Source organism: Lissotriton helveticus, chromosome 3_1 (genome assembly GCF_964261635.1).
Source record: "Lissotriton helveticus chromosome 3_1, aLisHel1.1, whole genome shotgun sequence".
Lineage (NCBI taxonomy): Eukaryota > Metazoa > Chordata > Amphibia > Caudata > Salamandridae > Lissotriton > Lissotriton helveticus.
In genome coordinates this window covers 1,304,693,069-1,304,716,774 of record NC_136061.1, presented here as the reverse complement: position 1 = coordinate 1,304,716,774, position 23,706 = coordinate 1,304,693,069, and the positions used below count along the sequence as shown (strand labels likewise).

Below are 23,706 nucleotides of genomic sequence, written 5' to 3'. Positions count from 1 at the left end.
AATTAATATAAACTTGGGAAGAATAGACATTTTTATTAAGTTCACCCTACCCATTATAGTAAGTGGCAAATTAGTCCAAGATTTCAGTAGACCTTTGCATTCCCTGGAGACTCGATCTAGGTTACTTTGAGCAATGGTTCTGATATCTTGAGTGATTCGGATCCCCAGATATCGCATAGATGTGGTAGTGTTTATGCCCAACCGTGGGTCCGGAATGTTCCACACCATGACCTCGGTTTTACTTGAGTTGATACTATAGCCCGAGATCTTACCAAACTCCTCTGCCCTTTGTATCACAGCAGGGAAGGACAGTACTGGATCCGAGGTGAAGATTAAGATATCATCCGCATATAATGCTGTCCGCCTCTCCCACTCCTTAAATTTAAATGATGGTATATTTTCGTCTGCTCGCAGAACCTGGGCGAACGGTTCAATGTATAAATTAAAAAGAAGGGGAGAGAGCGGACATCCCTGCCTCGTACCTCTAGTAATCTTAAAGGGTTCTGTCAAAGTCCCATTAATCAGCAGCCTAGCCGAAGGGGCACCATATAGCAAAGCAATAGTTTTACGGAAGCCCTCTCCGAAATTAAACCTTTTTAAACTTCATTTAAATAGGGCCAATTGACCCTATCAAAGGCCTTAGCTGCATCAAGAGTTAGAGTGGCCAATGGAAGGGAAAATGCCGAGGCGATGTCTATAGCCCCCACCAAGTCGTGTGTCAGGTCTGAAAGATGTCGCCCCTTAATAAAACCTTTCTGATCCTGATGGATGATAGTGCCTATCACCTTTCCCAATCTTGCTGACAATATGGCGGCGAAGATCTTATAATCACTGTTCAACAATGATATTGGTCTGTAAGACCCACAGTCTAATACATCCTTCCCAGGTTTAGGTATGAGAACAATTGTGGCCTCTCCCCATGATTTTGGCGGTGTCATTCCTTCCCTGAGGATTCCATTGAAAAGGGTAGTCATTACTTGGACGATATTCTCCTCCAATACTTTATAGAGCTCCCCAGGAAGGCCATCTGGGCCGGATGCTTTCCCTTTTTTTATTTGCCGTATTGCTGCCTTTACTTCTGCCTCCGTTATTACAGTCTCTAAGCTATTACTCTGTATTGTTGATAGAGTTGGGAGCGATATTCCTCCCAGCCACGTATTTCGTGCCATCTGATCATCTGGTAACTCTTCCCTATAGATTGCCTCAAAGAAATTATAAAAGGCATTACCTATCTCCAGGCTCGATGTTCTTGATGTCACCTCCCCTTCCACCTTGATTTCTCTGATATGTTTCAGAGCTTGGTCCGATTTTATTTTCCACGCCAATACTCTGCCAGCCGCCTCTCCAAACTCAAAATGGGAGATCTTGCTTGCTTTCCATCTTTTGGTAACCCTCTCTTGTAAGATGTTTTCTAGTTGGTATTTTAGTTCAGCTAATTTTGGCTGCTCCTCAGGAGAACCTAGAGACTGACCTAGATTGTACTCGATACCCTTCATTTCATGTTCCAAAGTTGCTATCCTGTCTTTGTACTTTTTACTCAGATATGAGGACCAGCCTGTAATACATTCCCTTATAAAGGCTTTAAAAGCCTCCCAGACCACTGCCGGAGAGGAAGACTCAAGATTAATTTTGAAAAAAGCAGTTGTTTCTGTGGCCAGGAAGTTCGTTTCACTTTCCTCGAGTAGGAGTGTCCGGTCGAAAGACCATGATGGATGTTGCCTCCTACTGTCGGTACTAAGCGAGAAGACAAGGGCCGAATGGTCCGACAGGTGAGATGGAAGATACTCTATCGTTGTTAAGATGTCTTTCAAGCTGTAAGTAAACAAAGCATAGTCAATTCTAGACAGATGTTTGAAACAACTGTTCCGATAGGAAACCCCCATTTTATTGCCTACTCTTTCCCGCCATATATCCGCCAGGCCTAATTGAGTCATGATTCCTATGAGAGTTCGCCTAGACTTTGGTGAGCTAGAGGCCCTCGAGTTTGCTGATTTATCTAGCTTAGGATTCAGCACGATGTTAAAGTCCCCCATCCAAATCACTGGGTCATGAAGAAGTAGCAGGTGATTCCTGACGGCATCCATTTGCGATGGGTCATCTGAGTTCGGCCATAATAGCCCACCAAAGTATAGCATTGCCCCACCAGCTGAACTCTCAATATCAGCCATCTCCCTGTATGGTCCTCCATAAGCTGCAGAATCTGGGCTTTAGCAGCTTTTTTAAAGATAAATATAACTCCCCTGATATTGGCATTGTGAACAGTCGAGCAGAATTTATCAACCCATCTCTGTTTTTTTAGTATCTCCACTGCCTCTATTATAAGAAGATGAGACTCCTGAATGGCAATAATCTGCACAGGGGAGTCTTTCAAATACTGCATTATATGCTCCCGCCTACCTCTCACTCGCAAACCATTGACATTCCAGGACATATAATGAAGGGCAGTCATGGTATCACCACTACCCTCCTCCTATCGACCTTTCTCAACAGCTCCTGCGGGAATCCTAGGATTTGCCATTTATATTTTTTGATGTTGGACAGATGTCAGAGTTACCCATACTACAAAATATGAGGAAGACTTATGAGGATTTTTTGCATTTTCATCCCTCCCACCCTCCCCCCACCCTCCCCAGGAAAACCCTCCCCTACTTATTCTGACCTGGTGGATGGCCAGATTTACGCCCACCCCAGCTCTCCAACCTTACCTCCACCCCGCTAGTATAGTCTGTCAGCAGACTCCCAACCTATATGGATATTAGGGGAGAACTTAAATTGAAATACCAGAGGGCCTTTGTAAAATGCAGGGAAAGTAAAGAGTAGCCAAATGTTCTATAATATTAGGGCCTTACCTCACCTCTTTACCTGCCCCTTTGGTTATACACCAATTCATATCTGTATATGCATTGTATATACATATATATACTCACACACATAGAAACGTGGTTAACTTCTAATATTAGGTAGTAAATTAGCTGGTGTTTCCCCTCTCGTGGGACGTTCAATTAAATTAGGAACAATTAGGAGAGACCTTCCTTTGAGACTTTTTTCCTTTTTCTCTTCTTTTTAGTACATATTATGTTTTATTGGGGGTTTTTTCTTTTGTATTTGCAAGTGTAACCCTGATACCCTATATACTTTTTGTCCCCTCTTTTTTAAAAACATTTTTTCCCTTTGTTTTTTTTTCCTCCCCACTTTTTACCGCTTTTTGCCATATTTCACTCCTGGTCCTCCCCCTTTTTTTTTTTTTTTTTTAGTTTTATGTCTGAGTTAATCTAGACCGGCCATACTTTTATAATGGCAGTTAACCTGTTCAGGTCCGTATAACCCACTATCTTTTACTCATGGCCTGAGCATGGTCACTAATAGATTCTAATAACTCATCTGCTTCCAAGGGTGAACGGATATTATGCATTTTATTATTATACATAATACGCAGAAAAGCGGGGAACCTCATCTGGACACTGGCACCTACTGCTCTGAATTTTTCCAAACGCTGTCCCAACTCCCATTGCCTATCAAGGGTAGTCTTAGATAGATCTGACCGCACCTCAAAAGAGAAGTCCGGGCCCTGTAGTGATCTGGCTTTCAGTGCGAGGTTTAAGATCTTATCTTTAAGTGAGAATGTCTGGAAGTTAATCAAGACCTTTCTGGGTTTGTCTCTCCCTGGTTTTAAACGGAATGGGTCACGGTGGATTCGCTGGATGTTATTTTCTAGCTCCTCGACTGACACCTCCAAATTAAGAGAGTCTTTTAGGATCCTGATTACGAAACTCTTAAGGTTTGTACCCTCTCTTCCTTCCGGGATCTTTAAGAGTCGCAAATTATTTCTCCGGGAATAATTCTCCAAGCTTTCAACACGCTCTCGCATATTCTCCCCATCCTTTTGCAGCGCTTGGATTTTAGATCTCGCTATCTCAAGGTTAGATGACAATGATCCCACAGAACATTCCAAAACCTCTGTCCTTGTGCATAAACCCTCCACCTTTTGATCCAGCATCTCACAAGATGCTCTAATTTCATTCTGATTCATCTTAGAGACTGCAAAATCAGCACGGATTTCCTCCCTCATTGCAGTTATTGACTTTACCAGTGCCTCCAATGTGTTCCCAACCACTGAGTCCTCCAAATCGCCCGCCCCTCCATCCGACGCTATTACTTTATTAGATGCAACCCCCCCATGAAACCCATGGGGCTGCTGGATACCAACCATAGCGACCTCTGTTTCACTTACGAGTGCGGCGGGCACCACTAGCTCCGTTACTGGTTTAGCTGTTATATTGGACGCCGAGATGGGATTCGGAAGTGATAATACTGAAGGGGCTGTCGACTCTTTCGACCCAGTATCAACCTCAGGTATAGATGTAGCTGTTGGTCCAGCTACTAAAGCTAAAGCTGTCGGCACCTTTGAGCTCACAGCAGTCGCCATCTCCGATGTAATATCCAGGACTTGTGGCAACACTTTAAAAAACGCGAGTAGAGATGGTGTAATACCACTGGGTTTCTTAGGAGGTTTACTTTTTGACCCCTTCGGATTAAAATCTTTAGCCGCCTCCCTAGATGCGCTGCCTCTTGCTGTAGTGTGCTCCTTTCCCCCAGTGGCACTACTACTTGCACTCTGCCCGGAGCTTGAAGTGCCCCCCTGAGGCTGACTTTTTTTTTTTGACCCCCTGTGCCTTTTCTCAGAGTTCTTGACCCCACTCCTAGTATTCCTTTGGGGCACAGGCTTACTCTTCCCCTCGGAGTCAGTTTCCCCACTAGAATCTCTTACCGCCTTACGTTCTATTCCTCGGAAATCAGCCGTGTCCTCTGATCGCGATGGGGTGCCGCCGCTCAGATTCGAGCCTCCTGCTGCTGCATGCTCGTCGCTGATTACCTTACCCAGATTAAACGTTGCAACGTCTTCTGTAAAACCTCCCCTCCTCCGTTCCGCGACCACGGCTCCTCGGAACACCCGGGCAGCCGCCGTGCGGCCGCACCTAAGCTCCACGGCTGCTTGTCTCCACTGAGGCAGGAACGCGGTGGGGAGAGGGTGAGTCACAGCAGGCAGGCACATCAATCGATACCGGAGTCAGTGGCACAATTACGTAGAAATATTCCACTGACTCTCGTAGATTGTATTTTCCTTCAGCTCAATTTTCACTTTATTGTTTTCGCAGTCAGTGTTTTATATGTGAGGCATGTGTGGGTAAAAAATGACCCTGTGACTCTCCTAATCACATCAAATTCCAATAGCCCTTGGGCACCAGCAATATACTGCTACTGTAAGTATTTGCACAGGGACTTGTTTACAATTTGTCTTTTTTCTTTTTGTTTTTTACTTCATATAGCTATTCCTGCTGATATACCACCTGCACCTACATGGCAGGAAATAGCAGCCCATTTGATGTGGCAAAGGATGGAGCAAATCCAGTGGGGGTACCTTTGGCAGGTGGCTCTTGAGAAAAAGGAGGCTGAAGCATCTGCTGCTATCCCAGTTCCTCCAGCCAGCCGCAGCCTCCAGCCTCCCCGCAAGATCACCCCAAGCACCACAGGCTGCTGTCCAGCACCTGATTCACTATCTCTGCTGCCCCTCCTCCCGCTCAGATTGGGAGTTCCAGCGCCATGTCCTGCAGCATCTGGCACCGCTTGAAGAACAGTAGCCCGGTTCGAACAGAACCTGGACCACCATCGGATTCATGCAGAAGACACCCTCCTCTAAACCCTTTTTACATTTTTTGTTTCGTTGGGAGGGACTCTTGTTGTGGCCTGAGAGATTGTGGGAAAGAAGAGGGACTGGGGCTTGGACTTTGGACAGTTAATTTGTCTTTGAACATTGGGTTGGGTGATTTGTTCGGGGAGAGAGAATATGGGAAAATTCACACTATTGATTAACGGTACATGTAGATGCATGGAATATCACAACGCTTAGTTAAAAAGAATGATTGAAAATTCATTTTGAGTTAAAAAATTCTGTTTAATTTTGTATTGTTAATGTTTACTTCATTGACATACAAGTTATATTGAATATTGATTGGTCAAAAAAACTCAGAAAGATAAACGAACTTGAAATATCATTGGTTATCTGTTGAGTTATTTACTGTTTGCATTGAGACACTTTGCCACATGATTACCACAGTAGTGCACGCCTTGCCCCAGCTTCATTCATTTAGCCGGACCTTCATTAGACAAAGACAAACACTACACAACAACAGTATTCATCAGGGGCAATAAGCAGCACATTATTTGTTGTGGAAGGAAATGAAGGAATGAGAATGACACAGTCAGTCAAATGCACTGCAAACAGTCATTGAACCCTGAAACCAAGTTATTATTATATATCTAAATGTTTTGTCATCTAGGTTTGAAAAATCCAAATTATGGAGGAGTGAAGTAAACCCAATCAGGTCTAAAAGTTGATTGGTAAAAGAAAAATTACACTGTATTGCCCAATTGGGTGGTGCATCTGCATTCTTCTCGGAATGTATGTCAATCTTGGGTGCCTGGCTGAAGTGGTCTGGTAAGGTATGCAGGAGTGCTATGGAGCCTTCATCTTTTGTGGAGGAGAAGGCCTTCAAATTGTAGAACTAAAAGGATATTGTAGAGTCAAGGAGAAGGAAAGAAGGTAAGCTTCATGAGGAGTGTACCAAGAAGACTCAGAGCAAGAGACTAGCCTGCTGCAATCATTAATTTTATTACACATGTGCAATTAATTAACTGAGAAGAGAGAGCAATTTACTATTACATCCAATCACGGACAAGTGGCTGCATGTACCGGACTGATCAATCTCAAAACCGTCATCATAACTTTTAGCCGAGTGCTTGCATAATGTGATGATGTGACATCATATGTCTGTCTCCAGTTACTTACAACAACAGGCCCGCTACCTAACCACAACCACATAATAGAAAAGTTTCACACTTGAGCCAGCACATACACTCAGCAGCATTTCCTTTTCCAAATAACACATATCTCACCAGTCCACCAAGATTAGTAGGCCTCTTAAAGTCATCATCATGTTGGTTTCTCTGAAGATGATAACTTCCTTCTTCTGGCTGTTGTTGAAGTAGGACCACCCTGAGTCCTTCCATCGTCCACCTGCCTCTGAGTAACGAATCAGTCCAACTCCATCCCGACCCAATTGAGAGACATTGACCTGTAGTGCACTGCTGTGGATGAACAAGAATCAAAACACTGAGTAATTATTTTGTGTAGGTTTGTGTTTTTTAACTAAAGTGACTGGTCTAGTCTTTGAAGATTTTAAACCAGAGAAATGAGTGGACCCGGCAAGCAAATCTTTCTAAGTATCAAAGAGGAAGGGCCAATTACCTTCAGGAAAACTGATCAGATCCCCCATCAGTCTACAAACATTGCAAATCGTCACAATCAAGCTGACAAATTAGTTGAGCAGCCTCCCTCACTGTCTGCCAACACATGAATCGTCACTCGCTATCACTCAAAATGTTATCACTCATTACTGCAATATAATCACTCAATAATAAATTACTCATTGCTGCAATAGTTACCTGTTCCAATCCAAGCACTTTGGTACACAATTGTGTCTCCTCTTTTATGCAAGTAACGCATATTGGGCAGTCTTGTAAATCGGATGTTCTGGGGCAGTCTGGCTAGGAGATAAAAAAAGGATAGGCATGGGACGGAGGCAGTCATTGTCTCTCCAATGTCCTTGAAGGAAATGGGGGGTGGGGGGCTTCTTCACCGCAAACTGGTCCAACTCTGATCCAGCCATACATGTGCATAAAACTGTGGGCCTGCATAAGTCAGACAGACACAAGCAGACAAAATACATAATGTTTTAGCAAAGCAGTTCAATGATCAAAAGTTCTATGGTGGCCTACTTAGTCAGGGAAGTAGAGTTTGTCCTCAAAGTCACCCAGAAGTTGGTCAGTTAACATACTCTGACCTGAGTCCAACCAATCACCCTCATCCTCCTCTTGTGTAATTTCAGGAGCGGTGTAATTTTGTGTTATAAAGTGTTGGTTCATTTAAATCATGGTCAATCTCTCCACAGTTTGAGGTGAGAGACTTGTCCTTCTCACTGTGACAACTGTGCCAGCTACACTGAATGCACGGCCAGCAGACACAATGGCTACAGAACAAGCCAGATACTTTATTGCCAGCCTTATGAGCACTGGCTATTGGTGCATCTTCCCATACCAATACAACAATGTAATGGGTTTTGATCCACATAGACCTCTCTTGGGTCATCCAGATACTCCTGGAACATAGGGAGAACAACCATCCATAAATCTCATGGACTGTCCATTATTTTGCTGTCTTGTGCATTGTCTGTCATCATTCCTTTTACAGATGCTTTTTGTCCATAATTTTGGGATTGCTGCAGGCTGTGCTGTTTCCCTGCAACAATTGCAAGCAGCTCACACTTCTCTTTCGAACTCTAGAGGCTGCAACAGCCCCTCTCGGACCTGGCACAGACTGTGGACAGGACAGGCCCATTGTCATTCTAATTGTGGCTGATTATCATATTAATAATGACAATGGGCCAAGGGCGTATTGAAGCATCTGCTAAGTGGGGGTGTGATAGGATCAGATAAAAGCATTGCATAGCCGTTCCTAAATTTGACCTGTGGCTCGCAGGTCAGCACAAGACAGAAGAAGAACCTAATAAAACAAGAATAATCACTGTGATGCAGCTGTGGGGAGGGGCCCAAAGGATGTTGAAGTGGGCAAAAGCAGCAACAGAAAGACAAATTATTAAAATGGTAAATCAAAAAGCAGTATGACACAAATGGAGTGAGAAAACTAAGGAAGAAAAGAATGCAAATAAGGAAAGAAAGCAGGAAAGATATAAGAAAGATTTAACAATAAAGGAAGAAGAAGAGGATGATCACATAAAAAAGAAACAAAAAAATGAATGGGAAAATAGAAATATGAAAAGTAAATGAAATATGAATTTAAAGAATAGAGAAAAGAATTATATATAAATAGATTATGATCATATAAAATACCACAAAAATACTTGCACAGTTGCTCAGTTGCTCAAAGCTGCGCATACTGAAAAACTGTAAAGTGCACGATTGTCTCAACCTAATATAAACTTTTTTTGACTTGTATTTATGTTGGCTGTCAATTTACCTTCTCATATTCTGTTGCACAACCTTCTCTGATGTGTCCATAAAACGTACCTTTTGTCCCAAATTTTTGTCCAGAATTTTGACCTTCTAGCCTGAATTCTTGTCCTGACTTTTGACCCAGTGTCCTGAATTTACACACCCACCATCCTGCATTTGCACTTACTGGAACATCCTCTGAATGAACATTGGTGCTGACACTTGCTTGACATCTTTTGCCTTCGCATCTGCACTGGATTTAAGCCCTTCCACTTGATACCAAGCAAATGCAGAAGTTAGGGCTGATTATTGTGTTCTAGTTGAAGCTATTGTTGCTGATGTTAGCTGGTGTGATACAACAGGACTGCCCTCTCTGTAAGTTGAAGGTGGCACCCAAGAAATTCTTTCCAGGAGAGGGACTCTCATTCCCAGCAGTTCTTCTTCCAGAACTGTGGCTTACTCAACAATCCACGCCTTGTCTTGTGAAACATCCCCTTCTGTAAAATGAATGAAAGTGGCCAGTACTTGTTTGTACTGTGGATCAAGAATTGTGATACAGGTGTACTCTTTGGATGGCACAATGTCTTTTTGCAGCTATGTATTATCAGCCAAGCAAAGGATTAAGCCGCAACCAACTCAGTGCATGTTCATTTTCATTCTCACCTGCGAGTCTGAACCTTTCAGATACCTTTTTTAATTGGTCCTGTGGCAAATGCAACCATGGGGTTGTTTGCTCCATCATACTGTCCTCCTTCTGACTTGCCTTGTGAAAACCTCAAAAGGAAGTTGCATCTCTGTGTGGCATTTGACTAGGCCCCATTTGTCCATCTCAATGACCATACTTTACCCAGGTGCATCCCCTCTTTGCATGAGATACTCATTGATTAGTTTGAACTGCTCAAACAAACGTTGCAACATGAAATAGGTTGAGTTCCAATGTTTTGGCACCTCCTGCATAAGTGCTTTAACTGGTACTCAAATCAAATCAAATCAAATCATCTTTATTCGGTTTCCGTTTGTGAAAAACCATAAAAGTACAAAATACAATAAACATAAAAAAAAAAAAAGAAGAAACGTTGAATTCATTCAGAACTAAAATCATACTTAAAAAGAAACATTTTACTGACAGAATACTTTTTAAGTGAGATGATCATTATTATTTTGTAAATTCAAACGATGTCTAAGACATAGTTTTAAGTACTGTGCCACTGATTTTGTCATTAAGTTATTTTCCAGAAATTGTAGTGCCAGGTAGGCAGGGCGGCATCTGCGAATTTTCATAACTCTCAATACAGGCAATATCCACCTCCTGCGTAATGGGACATAGAATTTGCAAAAGAAAAGAACGTGAATTGTGGACTGCGAAGATGTTGAATCACAGGGACAAACTGATGCAGTTTGTGTCCAAACATTCTGGGTGGGGAATAAAACCATGTAGTGATAAAGGTTAAACCTAAAACGAGTAAGAAGTAATTTTTCAAATTGTGTCAGATCGTATTGCAAGTATGGTTGAATAGTTGGGACCAACTGTATTAATAGGCAATGTTGGACTGTTGGCTTTCCTATTTCATTCAGCATCCGAAGTTGGGAAAGATGCGACAGACAGAGAGTGTTTAGTTCTTTTTTTGTCATATCTATTACTGACAATGGTTCATCAAAAAATCTTTGGAGACCAATATCTGAGAGAAAGGATTTTACGTATCTCAGCCATCTTATCTTTATCATGTTCTCTAGTTTCATGCAGTCCTGGATTATTGCTCTTGTGAGCTGACACTCGTCCGTAACCCATATTCTGCGCCATAACATGATAGGCTGGATCTTGATAATATCAGAGATATGGTCCACCCGAGTTCCAGATGGCATCCAAATGTTGTAGTGCTCTTTGGAACTGCCAATAGGAATTTTAAAAAAGAGTTTTCAACTACCTGTAGTTGGTCGACATTTGTTATTCCCCAGACTCCTGCACCGAAGGTGGCTGTGCTAATGCATTTTGCATTGTAGATTTTTATCATCTCCGTGGGAGGTTTTTTGCCCAGTCGAAGAGAAAAAGCTTTTAGAGCGCCAACTGTTCTTATCAGGGATAACTTTCGGGATGTGAGTGCTTCTTTCCAGTTAAACGCCTCGTCGATGGTGATACCTAAATAGGGGTACGTTTTAGTTCTTTCGAGGGGCAGGTTGTCCACGTAAATTTTCTTCGCTTTACTCCTCTTGATGCCAGCATGCATCACGAAGGTTTTCTTTATATTCACTTTTAAGTTTAGGTTAGTCATGAAGGTACAGTAGTTGTTTAATGCCCGTTGAAGCTGGACCGGAGTTCGTGCGAGAATTACCGCGTCGTCGGCATATAATAGTGCTGGAATCTGCCGACGGCCAGCTTCTGGGAGATCTTTACGCCCTGTAACATTGCAACTTCAAGGCCGTTGGTATAAAGCGTGAATAAAAAAGGGGCCAGCACGCACCCTTGTCTGACCCCCTTATGTATTGGAAAGCTGTTTGTTAGTTGACCAGCTGTCCCAAATCGTACCTTTCCCTTGGCTCCGGTGTATAGTTCACGCAGAAAGTCGATTATTGGTGTGTCGATCCCCATTTGCAGCATTATTGCCCAAAGTTTCGTATGTTCCACACAGTCGAATGCTGCAGTAAGGTCGACGTAAACCATATGTAGACAAGATTTTTTTACTGTTACATATTTGCCAGTCAATAAAGTTAAATTTAGAACTTGATCCACGGTGCTCAGACCTTCCCTAAACCCGTATTGTAGGTCTGAGAGTACTCCGTGTTCCTTTGACCACTCCTGGAGTCGGTCAAGCAGTATCCTCCCTGCCATCTTTCCGACTGAGTCCAGGAGGGAGATGGGACGGTAACAAGACGGGTTATCTCTACTGCCCTTTTTAAAAATGGGCACTAGGATCGATGTTGACCAGGAGTTAGGAAGTTCGGTATCCTTTGCTGCGTTTAGTACTTTTGTTAGGAGGGGAGACCGTAGGTCTGGTAGAAATTTATAAAGGTCCATGGTTACCGAATCGGGTCTAGGTGCTTTACCATTTTTTGCGGTCTTTATTGCTTTCTCTGTTTCATTAATTGTAAACTGTATTTCTATTGGGTATTTCACCGGTGGAAGAGGGACAGGCGAAATTAAATCCCCGGATTTGTCCTCTCCGAAGACCCCTGAGAAGTGTTGCACCCAGTCCTCCGCATTTATGGCTACGTCCAAGGAAGGACCGTCGTTGTTTTCTGTTAGAAAAGGACTTTTGACTATTTTCCAAAAGGCTGTGCTATCTTTTAAGGTGCTGCTGTTTAACAGTTGGGTCCAGAGGTTTGCTCGTAACTCCATTTTTCTTTGTTTGATTGCCAGCGTATAAGATTTTCTTAGTTTAATTACCTCTTCTCTGTTTCTTTCTTTTTTTGCTAGAGCTTTCTTAAGTTCAGAGTAAGCCTTTGTGCAATTAGTGTTAAATCATCCTTTTCTAGGTGCATTGTTTCGTTTGCTGGATTTAGTTAGTTCGTTACTTATGGCTTTCACTATTACCTGATAACTTTTCATGATCTCTGTGGGAGTTGACAAAGAGTCCATGCATTTATCAATTTCGTTCCTACATTTTTTGATTATTCTTGCAGTGGTTGGTTCGTGGTCTACATTGCCCCACTTGAGAGTGTAGCCATTTAGTCTGTCAAGTGTTAAAGCTTCCTGTTGAAGCAGGCCGGGGTAGGCCTTAGCTGTGTCGTTTCGATGGTCGGGTTCTAGGTACGTCAATCTCAGAGGAAAGTGGTCGCTAAGTGCGTTACCGTCCACTTCAAAGGACTTTATACGTGTGGCTTTGTTATTAAAGACTAAAATATAGTCTATTAGCGTTTCAGCACCTCTTCCGTGAAAAGTTGAAATAAATTGGGTTATAGGCGTCTTTATCAGGTTCGCGAACCCTATGTCTAACTCAAACATAACAGCCTGCATGTTGGTACCTTCCACCGTATGAACGAAGTGAGTTAGTGGATTCTCTTGTTCATATGTGATCCCGCAGGTAGAGGTATTGCTTCTATTGCATATATGAAGGTTAAAGTCTCCTCCCCAGATTAATGAGTGTGAGACTTTAGCGTATTTTATTTTCAGGTCATTTACTGCCTCAGAGATTTCGCTTAAAACTTTGATCAGTTCCATCGGCGTCAAGTTATTGTAGAAATTGATGATGGTGTAGACCTCTTGATTTATTCCTTTAATATTAATGATCTGATAGTTCTGATGGAGTAATGCAGGCGTTATTTCACGGCACGGCCAAAGATTAGAAATATATGTAGTTAGACCGCCTTTGCTTCTCCCTGAGTTTGTTTTTATTGCTTGGGAGAAGTATGTTCTAAATCCCACGAGGTGGATAGAGTCGTTGAGCCATGTTTCTTGAAGACAGATTAGGTCGTTTGAATTGACCAATTCTAAGAAACTTTTTTCAAGATGTTTAGTTGCTAGTCCCGCCACGTTCCAGAATAACATATTCCTGTCGCGGGTTTTACTCGTGTTGACAGGTAACGTCGACTGGACAATAGTTACTTCTTCCGATGGTATGAGAAAAAGGTCGAGGTTCAGGGATGAGGTATTTATTTGCTTATTTGGGGCAGGTTGTGTCGAGATCGAAGATCGAGTAAGTTCCTTAAGTCGGCGTTGAGACTCTTGTTCCTGTTTTGCCGTGATTTGGGTTTTTGTTTTTTCTATAAGATCGTGTGGACTATGTTTTGACTTGCTAGAAGCTTTGTTAGAAGTCTTGCTCTTTGGGTGGTTAACTGGGGAGATTGAGTAGGCTCTAGTGTTTAACCGAAAAGTCGGGATGTAATTCTGTGATGATGGTCAGTCTACCATATCTAGGCAACTGTAACTATTAAAAGTTGGTATTCCAGTCCAGGGTTCCCTGTAGGAGGGTTGGGGTGCCCTCCTACCATAGTTCTTCCAGTCGCCCTGGTGTCTATAGTCGTGCCTCCATTCTCCTTGATGCCAGTTTCTTTGATTGTATTCGTGGCCCCAATCTTCCTGGTTCCAGTTGTTTGTTCCGTGATCAGGTCGGTTCCAGGACCAGTTTGAGTGCCGAGTAGGGTCCTCAAAACGGTGGACTTGTCGGGGATAAAAGAAGGATAAGCGTTTTACATCCATCCCTGCGTTATTTCCCGGCGATTCCCATGAACAAATATAGTCCACTGCGCGAGGGTTTTCAAGGTTGACTATTATACAGTCCCCAGGGATTGTTTTTGGTTGGGGGCCTATCCAAGAGACCCTTCTCACTGTAGTGATTCTAGTGATGTTATTTAATTGGTTGGGTCTGTTAATATTCAGCCAGTGGCGGGTTTTGTTTAACAAAGACCAAGTTGGTTCATCAGTATCATTACTTAGTTCTGGGACTCCTGTTATTATGACTACGAATGATGCTGCTTCCGGTGGGAGATTTACTGGTATTGACCGTCTTTTGGTTGGTCGTTCTGCTTTGTTAATTTGTCTCTGTGTCTGATCATGGCGTGAGTTATTTTGTGCAAGTGGTGTAGGGGGAGTATTTGTAGGTGGCGCTTTTGCTGATAATGCGTTTACTGATGATGGTTTTTGCAGTACAGGAGCAGTTGTGGTAATTACTTGAGGTATCTTGGTTTTTGATGGAGGAACTGAGTTGTTTACTTTGTTTGCTGGATCTCCTGTTTTTGGAGTGATGGTGTTTGCAGTGGCCACTCTGTTACATAGTTGTTGCGGATTGCTTGTGGTTTTAACATTCCCTGGTGTGGCCATTGATCCAGGCAAAATTGAGAGATCCTTGCTTCTTGAGTTAGAGGCTGTTTTTGAGGTAGCAATTAATGTAGCTACTTGCTTTTCTATGATTTCTAAGCTTTTCTGAATAGGTTGTAAGTGATATTTCACTATTTCCGCTATTTCTTTTAGCCATGGTGATTTTACTTTATCGTTGTTAGCGTTTCTTGTTGAGTGGGAGGCCACAGTTTCTTGGCGGATCTGCTTAGAATTAACTCTGTCGTTGCAGCCTTCGACTATGAGTATGTCTGGGTTAATGTTACTGCTAGATTCTGTAATTACGATAGATTTAGTGTTACAATGAGTTTGATCGTTTTTCGGATCATACGCTATGAAAAGTGAATCAGGATCTGTGTGTGTATCAACTGTGTGAGAGGGCTTTTTTGGAAATGTTTCTTTGTGTTGCCAAAGTTTCGGAATTGCTCCTTCCCTGGTTCCTCTTGATTCGACCTGTGTTAGCTCATTTAATATTGGCTGAAGGCTGGAAAAAATGTCCGGTGTCTGCTCGAGGCCCTGGGTCAATTGTAAGTCTGACAATTGAGAGGACACTGATAGATCAACCGTGTTTGGTTTTGCATGTATGTCAGCATTTATTTCCGAATTGATATTGTTTTGTGATGGGACTTTTGGAGTTTGTGCCTGTGCTATCAGTCCCATTGATGAGCGTCTGGCTTGATCTAATTCGTATGAAACTCGACGTTCGATCAACAATACAGTTTGATCTATGGTTTGATTTACTTTGGTAATAAATTGATCGATGGGGCCTACTGCGCTAGTCATGTTTTTTTGGGTATTGCTTCTAGTGCTTCTTGTGGACATTGTGTTTTTAATCTGATTGAGTGAACCGATAGGTTTTTCAGGGATTAATTAATGTTTTAATTGATATTAAATCCCACTGTAAGCGGCTTGCAGGACCGTATGGGGGGCCTTACCTTGTGGTAGGTGTTAGGGGGGTGGGCCCAGCCCAGTCTTCTCCGGTCTGTGACGGGCTGGGACGGGCCCACCCTTGGCCCAGGCTTCGCCCCGGGCTTCGTCCCGCGCGCGTCCCGCGATGCGTGTTGTAGGACTTGCCTAAGTTCGCTTTAGGAGGGTGGAGGCGGGCACTGGGAGGGGGCGCGGCTCACGCGGGAAGAGTACCCAGCTGCTGATGGTGAATGCTGGTCCTCGCAGTCCCGGGGCCGCGCCTCTCACCTCCTCTGCGGCCATGCAGTTGGTCTTCTCCTCGACGGCTGTGACACGGGCAGAACAGGTCAGCAGGGCTACTCCTGTAGCAAAGACAAGGTCGCAGGGCAAGAAAAAACCTCTAGACGAGCGGCACCCGCGTAGCGGGGGCCTCGAGAGGTAATGTAGAGCAGAATCAGCTGGAGGCGGGCACTGGGAGGGGGCGCGGCTCACGCGGGAAGAGGACCCAGCTACTGATGGTGAATGCTGGTCCTCGCAGTCCCGAGGCCGCGCCTCTCACCTCCTCTGCGGCCACGCAGTTGGTCTTCTCCTCGATGGCTGTGACACGGGCAGAACAGGTCAGCAGGGCTACTCCTGTAGCAAAGACAAGGTCGCAGGGCAAGGAAAAACCTCTAGACGAGCGGCTCCCGCGTAGCGGGGGCCGCGAGAGGTAATGTAGAGCAGAATCAGCTGGAGGCGGGCACTGGGAGGGGGCGCGGCTCACGCGGGAAGAGGACCCAGCTGCTGATGGTGAATGCTGGTCCTCGCAGTCCCGGGGCCGCGCCTCTCACCTCCTCTGCGGCCACGCAGTTGGTCTTCTCCTCGACGGCTGTGACACGGGCAGAACAGGTCAGCAGGGCTGCTCCTGTAGCAAAGACAAGGTCGCAGGGCAAGGAAAAACCTCTAGACGAGCGGCTCCCGCGTATCAGGGGCCGCGAGAGGTAATGTAGAGCAGAATCAGCTGGAGGCGGGCACTGGGAGGGGGCGCGGCTCACGCGGGAAGAGGACCCAGCTGCTGATGGTGAATGCTGGTCCTCGCAGTCCCGGGGCCGCGCCTCTCACCTCCTCTGCGGCCACGCAGTTGGTCTTCTCCTCGACGGCTGTGACACGGGCAGAACAGGTCAGCAGGGCTACTCCTGTAGCAAAGACAAGGTCGCAGGGCAAGGAAAAACCTCTAGACGAGCGGTACTCTATTAGCACACTAAATGATACTCACCTGCTTTCTGGCTTTAAAAGAATGGCTGAAATGAGTGTCTATTCTTTTGCAGGTAGTCAGTAAGTTGCTGATAAGTTCGTCTTTTTTTCTGCACAACGATGTTGATGCAATGTGCCAAACATAGGACCCAGAAATATTTACCTTCTGCCATGGCCTTAACTATATTACAACGATTGTCTGTGGCAACAAATCCAATTCTGAGACCTCTGAGGTTCCGTGAATTCTGAACCCACTTCATAAATGTCATGGTTTTGTTATGAATTTGATAGTAGCGAACCGTAACTAGTGAGTGCGACAAGTATGAGTGGTTTTGTCATGTTAGATCGATGGATTCACTATGTATTTGGGGATTTCGTTCTGAACCCTGGGTTCCATTTTGTGTATGGCAGCCATTTTGTGGTTGCCCTCACATAGGCCGATGACTGCGGCCGAACGAGTCTTTAGTACACGTACACTTTAGCTGACTTCTGAATGACCTGAGTGAACTGACTCCGTTGCCTGAAGCTGACCTTGTTAGGCCAGTTTCTTGCCCAGTAGCTGATCAAGATTGAGGATCAAAGCACAGGACATTGTAGAGTTTGGTATGCACACACACACCCCTTATCCTGCTTCTTATCTGTTTCTGTTCCTTTTTTTATGGTCTGTTTATGATATGGGTTGTGGTCCTTTTAATATGGGTTTGTCCGGCTTGTGTAAGAAGGAATGTTGGGCTTTTCTGTATAATTAATGGTGAGCCGGACAACTGAAAAGTGTGTTTGTCGTCATGCGATACCTTGCGTAATTATACCTATGATTGGACAATTGTAAATAGTGGGTGTTTGTCTTATTGGCTAATGTTTGGCAGACCTTGCATGTCCATGTTAGGAATTTTGCATGCTTGCAAAAGCAAGGACTGCCCTTTACTTTTATGCTTAGTTTTGTAACCCATAGCATATATAAGGCCTCTGTTCTCTGTACTCCTCAGACTACCTCATTCAGTTGCTACGGCTTCTGTGCGACGTGGCCTCACTTATTAAATTTAATAAAGATGTATTTTCATATTTTCAGCTTCTGTGCCAAGTTCTTTTTTCTATTTGTAAGTATTCCCTGAGAATGAAGACTACATTTCTTCACCTCTGGGTCTCAGCCATTCAAATACCTTGTTGTTAAAGTCTTTCAAGATGTTTGAAGCCGTATGGGATTTTTCCATGGCAAACATGTCTACTGTTGCATGATGCCAAAGACCCTAGAAAGTTTCTTCAGCGTTGAAACCTGTACATAGCTGTTGCATAACCCCCACTAAAGATATCCATTGTGCAGCGATACACATGTAATCAGTGGCTTGACAACTGGTCCACTTATCTGTTATCAGGTGGATAGTTTGAACAGCAATAGGGACTATAGGATCCTCAATTTTGACCACCATTGTTTTTCTTTTTTCTTTCTCGCAGGCTTGAGAAATCCCGAGACTCACTAGCCCTAGGGGGTGAAACACATGTCAGCTGCCTAGTATTTGTTTATTAATACATCACGTTGAATACTGTATTTATATCAGAAATGGAAGAACGTTTGCAACAATAAAAGAACAATTGATGACATTTGAAATGGTGTCATGCTAATTTGTATAAAACGGAGAACACCCAGAACTTTTTCTCAATTGCCTCCCAGCGGATTGCATGATTCTTTTTCATATGGGTCCTTTGGCCTCCAGTACCATAATATGAATCAGGATTACCTTGATGAACACTTGCATGCCAAATGGTGCACATTGCAATGTTGTCCACTTGCTTGCTAATTGTGAAGAAGTCCCAAACTTTGAAGGTGAACTTTTTCAGTGGGCCACTGGTGCCACTGCCAATGCACGAAGAACTTGAGGTAGGCAGGTGTGTCGATAATTTTCCCTCTGCAGGGCATACTACTGAGGTAGTGGTATATGCAGGTCTCACCGGGGGCCTTACATATGTGGAAGCTTTTGGTGGTGGAGGTACCACATCCCTCGGAGCAGGTTGAATAGAAGGGGAATGCTGGTCTCTTCCGGACCAACTTCCATGATGACTGGCTCCTCATCCTCATCCCCTTCCATAATTCTAAAGCTTTCAGGAACTTTTTTTTCCTTGCCTCTCCTGGCATGTCTTGGAATCAGTTGGGTCCACTGCATGTCCAGATCATCAGAAGAGGGGCTTGGAGAAGATGGTGGAGTACCCTTCCTTTTTTTGCTGGGGATCTGGAAGACAATGGTTGTCAAAGATGAAGTTATTGCTCAGTAGGGAGCTCAACCTCCTTTTCTGCTCCTACTTCAGGAAGATATATTGGTACCTGTGGCTGATGCCCACTTTCCTGACTTTTTGCAATGAATGGGTACTACTTTACAAAAGAGACAAATCCAATTCAACATCACTGCTCATTGGCACAGACATGATTGCAGTGGCTGTCTCGCTGAGAGAGTGGCATTGGGCTTAGATTGGAGTGGTATTATTGATGCAGGAGTATTGCTTCCAGCTTGCTCCCCAGAGGCCTGTGCAGCAGGCACATGATCCCTGAAAAAAGGTTTTGGCCTACACGCCAGTAGAGGAAATCTGCTTCTTCTTTTCCTCCCCACTGGCCCCTTTCTTGGTAGCACCTTTCTTTGGGGCCATCTTGAAGCTTTCAGTTGGCAGTGGCACTTACCTATACAAGTGGAAGAAATTTGGAGGACTTACATCCTGTGTTGTGTGGTGACGTCACTTTGTACATGCCTTCTCTCTGGCAGTGCTGTGGGTTATGTCTCTTGTGCACCTAAAAGCAAACAAAAAAAACATTTAATGAAATGTGGCATTGTTGCAGTTTGAATTAGTACAGAAAAAGGCAATATAATTTAGAGTGGTTACATAAGTTAATACTAACAATAATGTATCCATTCCAATTCCAAACCACACCACCAGAACATAATATTTCATTTCCAATCAGGATAACAACATACAGATGTAATTGTTTACTTTGTGTTCATCTAGGGAAAACACCTGTGACAGTTAGGGAGGTGCCAGGGAATATGGTAAAATGCTTACAAATGAATGCTGGTGTTAGCCTATTGCAGGCAAAGGGGAACCATTGGGAAATGGAATAATCCTTAAAGAAAGAATGCTGGGGTGTGTGCACCTATGACAGGCATATTGAGTTATGACGGGGTTGTGCCGAGGTAAAAACTACCCGGCCTGGGTCAATAGAGCAGTACGTTATATTAGTTGGTTGGAGAAGCTAAACATTCTGAAAACATTTATACAGATTAAATCACAGAAAAGAATGATCACCACAAATTTGAGAAAACGTTTTCGAATGGGAAATTTAATTTCCTAGTACTTATAACAATACATGCAATTAATATTCAAAGCATTAGTTAGTTGGTTATAAAGTACTTATTGGTAGTGCTCATGGGTGTAAGAAAAAGGACGGGGTAATGGAGTAGTTAAAGTGAATTGGCAAGTGGGGGACAAGGTAAAGGTGTTTGTGACACAATATACAATACACATTATCTAAAAATAGACCTTCACAGCCTAATATTGGTCAATTAGTTCATATATATACATTACTCATGTGTACCATACAACTTATAACATTTAGTACTATGAGCATGTGAGAATCAGTAGGACGGTCTACGTTTCGACCCCAGTGACGAGGAGGGTGAGTGGTGGCCTCACAACGGGGTCTTCATCAGGGCAAATGGAGCACCTAGTGAAAGGACAAACAAAAATGGGTATCTGGAGCTAATCTAAATGGTTGTGGTGATCACATTCAGTAGGTGGTGGGATTGAAATCTACTTGCACAAAGAAGAGATGGTGAGCGTTCAATTCATAGCAGGGCTCTCACGGGGCTCCTGGTTTACTAAAAAAGAGAGACATGTAATGGTTATACATGCCCAAGCGCGTTTTCCCTGTAATAGGGACAAGCAAGTGGTAGAATACTCACTTATGTTAGGACCAAAGGGGTACAAATCTCCAGTTGTCCATAAGAATAAATCAAGTCAAAGGAATCTAAAAAGAAAGGGAGATCGGGCGGGTCAGATCGATAAATGCTGAAGCTAAAATACACTGTCGTGCAGTTATCAAAGTGGTCCTATGGTGGGGGGCAAGGATGTGAATCCAAAAAATCAACATGACAGAGTGGTTCTGAGTTAGCTGTAACAGAGGATTATAAGCATGAGTTAACTCAATCAAAGGCATGTCTGCGTGGTCCCGCGGTGGATACGGCAGAATGGTTAATGGAACCGGCAGGTTGTAAAAAATGTGTATCGCATGAGCGCTCGTCGGCCAAAAAGAGGGCGATGTCGGTGGTTTGTAGTGGCATGACTCAATAAAAGAGACAGGCGGGCCCGCTCTTAAAAAAGTGCATCTGAGCCTACGATAGTGGCTTGGAAAGGCTAACGCTGCTATCTAAAGCGCGTGATTATGATCGCGTTAAACAAAGCGAATTGGAACCTCGAATCGCTAATTAACAAGGGTGCAGACCGATTGCGGGGTACGCAGAGTTCCACTCTTACCTCCTTCATTAAGGCATCAAGCTCCAAATGAAAGGCTCCCGAAGGAACACACTCGGTGAATATAGAAAAGGCAGTCACGGCGTACGTGCACTGTTGGTGCAGCAGCACAGTGGTTCCCGGGGGCTCGCCTTGACAGTCACCAATGGGTGAACGGAAGGCGTGGCTTATGACTTAAAGCAGCAAAAGGGGCTGTTCAACATACAGCGGCACAAGGCATTTTCATTAGACAGTGCAGAGTTTTACACATTGCGAGCAACAGAAAATTACACCGTGTGAGTTACAGTTAGCATTGCTCTAAAACATTTATGTGAGATGCAAATTACTACAAAGATGTATGGCGATCAGGTGCGTAAAAAACCCAATTTTTCTCAGCAAAATACACCGTATTGGTTGTAATGCGCAATCTGTTGTTTTTAAATGGCCTCGCATATATCAGCACAATAGAAAATTCAGCGGGCAATTTCAAAACTGTGGACAGTCGAAAGACAAACGTATTGTTAAAACACATCATGAGAGGATACCCTATACACATATTACTTCAGCATGAAGAGGTAGGTAAAGGGCGTTGATGTTGTTGCCAAATCTGGATGTTACATAGTGGTACCCATGAGGAAGACAGAACAGGTAAATGACATATTGTGGGAAAACCAGTTAGATTAGGTCATATCATGTGGGATTTGTAGCCCAGAAATAGGAGAGCATGTGTATCTAATCTATATGTTATGGGTCAAGTGAAACAAGGCATCTTGTAGTCTATTCGGTATGGAGGCCAGCCATCTGTGCGTATGTCGCATCCTGTTCATTTAAGCCATTTACCACAGTGTCAAGTCTATGCATCCATTTGCATTCTCTTGTATTGAGAATTTGACAAAGGTCGCCTCTACGTTGGCCAAGAGATACTTTTTCTAGCACCAACCATTTGATTGATTCAGGGGTATGTAGGGCAGTGCAAAAATGTTCCACAAGTGGGGCTCCAGCTGTCTTGCATCAAATCCTACTACAATGTTGTAGGATTCTCGTCTTAATCTTTTGTCGGGATTGGCCCACATATAGTTTGTTGCACGGGCATTGGATGGCGTAAATTACATTTGTGCTGTTACGGTTCGTGTGATCTTTCAGGGTCATTGTTAGTGCGTTGTGTTCAAAAGTCTTGGTCTCTATGCACATCGGACAGGATTTGCAGTTGGTACATCTGTAGTGTCCTACTATTTCGGGTAAGTTCCACATGGTTTGGATGGTCTGGTTGGGTGGTACATCCAGTAATGAACAGACCACTTGTTCCTTAATGTTTTTAGCTTTTTTAAAAGCATGCATGGGGAGATCTTGTATTTCTATGGTGTCCGAGATCAACCCCCAGTGTCCATTTATTATACGCTTGATCTCATTGCTCCTAGTGCAATATGTTGTGACGCATATCATTCTGTCCAATTGTTCATTCCATTGTTTGGGAGTGAGTAGGGCATCTCTGTCATAATACCATGCTCGCTTTCGTGCCCTTTTTACCAGTCTCTTCGGGTATCCTCTTTCCATGAGGCGGTTAATCAAGTTGTCTGATTCTTTGAAGAAATCTTCCTTTAAAGAGCAGTTTCTCCTAATCCTGAGAAACTGGCCGAATGGGAGATTGTCCCTGAGTCCTCTTGTATGGTGGCTGGTATATCGTAGTAGGGTATTTCGTTCAGCTGGCTTTCCGTAAAGAGTTGTATAAAGGCGATTGTCCTTAGTCTTGATGCTGATGTCCAGGAAATCGATTGTTTGTTTGTCGTATTGCATGGTAAACTTGATATCCATCGAGCGAGTGTTAAGCCAAGTGAAAAACTCTGTGAGTTCTGTTTCTTCACCAGTCCAAATCATTAAGACGTCATCGATATATCTACTCCATTCAGTGATGTTGTTCCTGAATGGGTTGTCTGTGGATAGTATATTAGTTGTTTCAAAATCGTCCATATAGAGGGTCGCCAGATCTGGGGAAAACGCAGCCCCCATTGCTACACCTTTGCTCTGTATGAAGAATTAATTTTGGAAGATGAAAAAGTTTTTGGTCATGGCCACTTCCAATAGATCAATTATAAATTCAGTTGGGACGTTGGTAGGTTTGGGTCTTCTTTCAAGGGCTTTAGTAATGGATTCCAACGCTGGTGTTTGCGGAATGCTCGTATAGAGAGAGAGGATATCCATTGTCACCAGTAAATATTTGCCCTCTTCAAAGTCCATGT

General features: G+C 43.6%; 1 long non-coding RNA gene across 1 annotated transcript in view; it reads right to left on the bottom strand.

The window, feature by feature from the left end:
* LOC144824953 (uncharacterized) overlaps positions 1-19,726 on the bottom strand; it is a 31,882-nt gene extending 12,156 nt beyond the window's left edge. Inside the window, exons 1-3 of the long non-coding RNA XR_013609204.1 lie at positions 19,679-19,726; positions 7,504-7,605; positions 6,955-7,146 (exon numbers count right to left, since the gene is read on the bottom strand). This is a non-coding gene — a long non-coding RNA (uncharacterized LOC144824953). The remainder of the gene's footprint in view (positions 1-6,954; positions 7,147-7,503; positions 7,606-19,678) is intronic.
* Between the last annotated feature and the right edge of the window lie 3,980 nt (positions 19,727-23,706).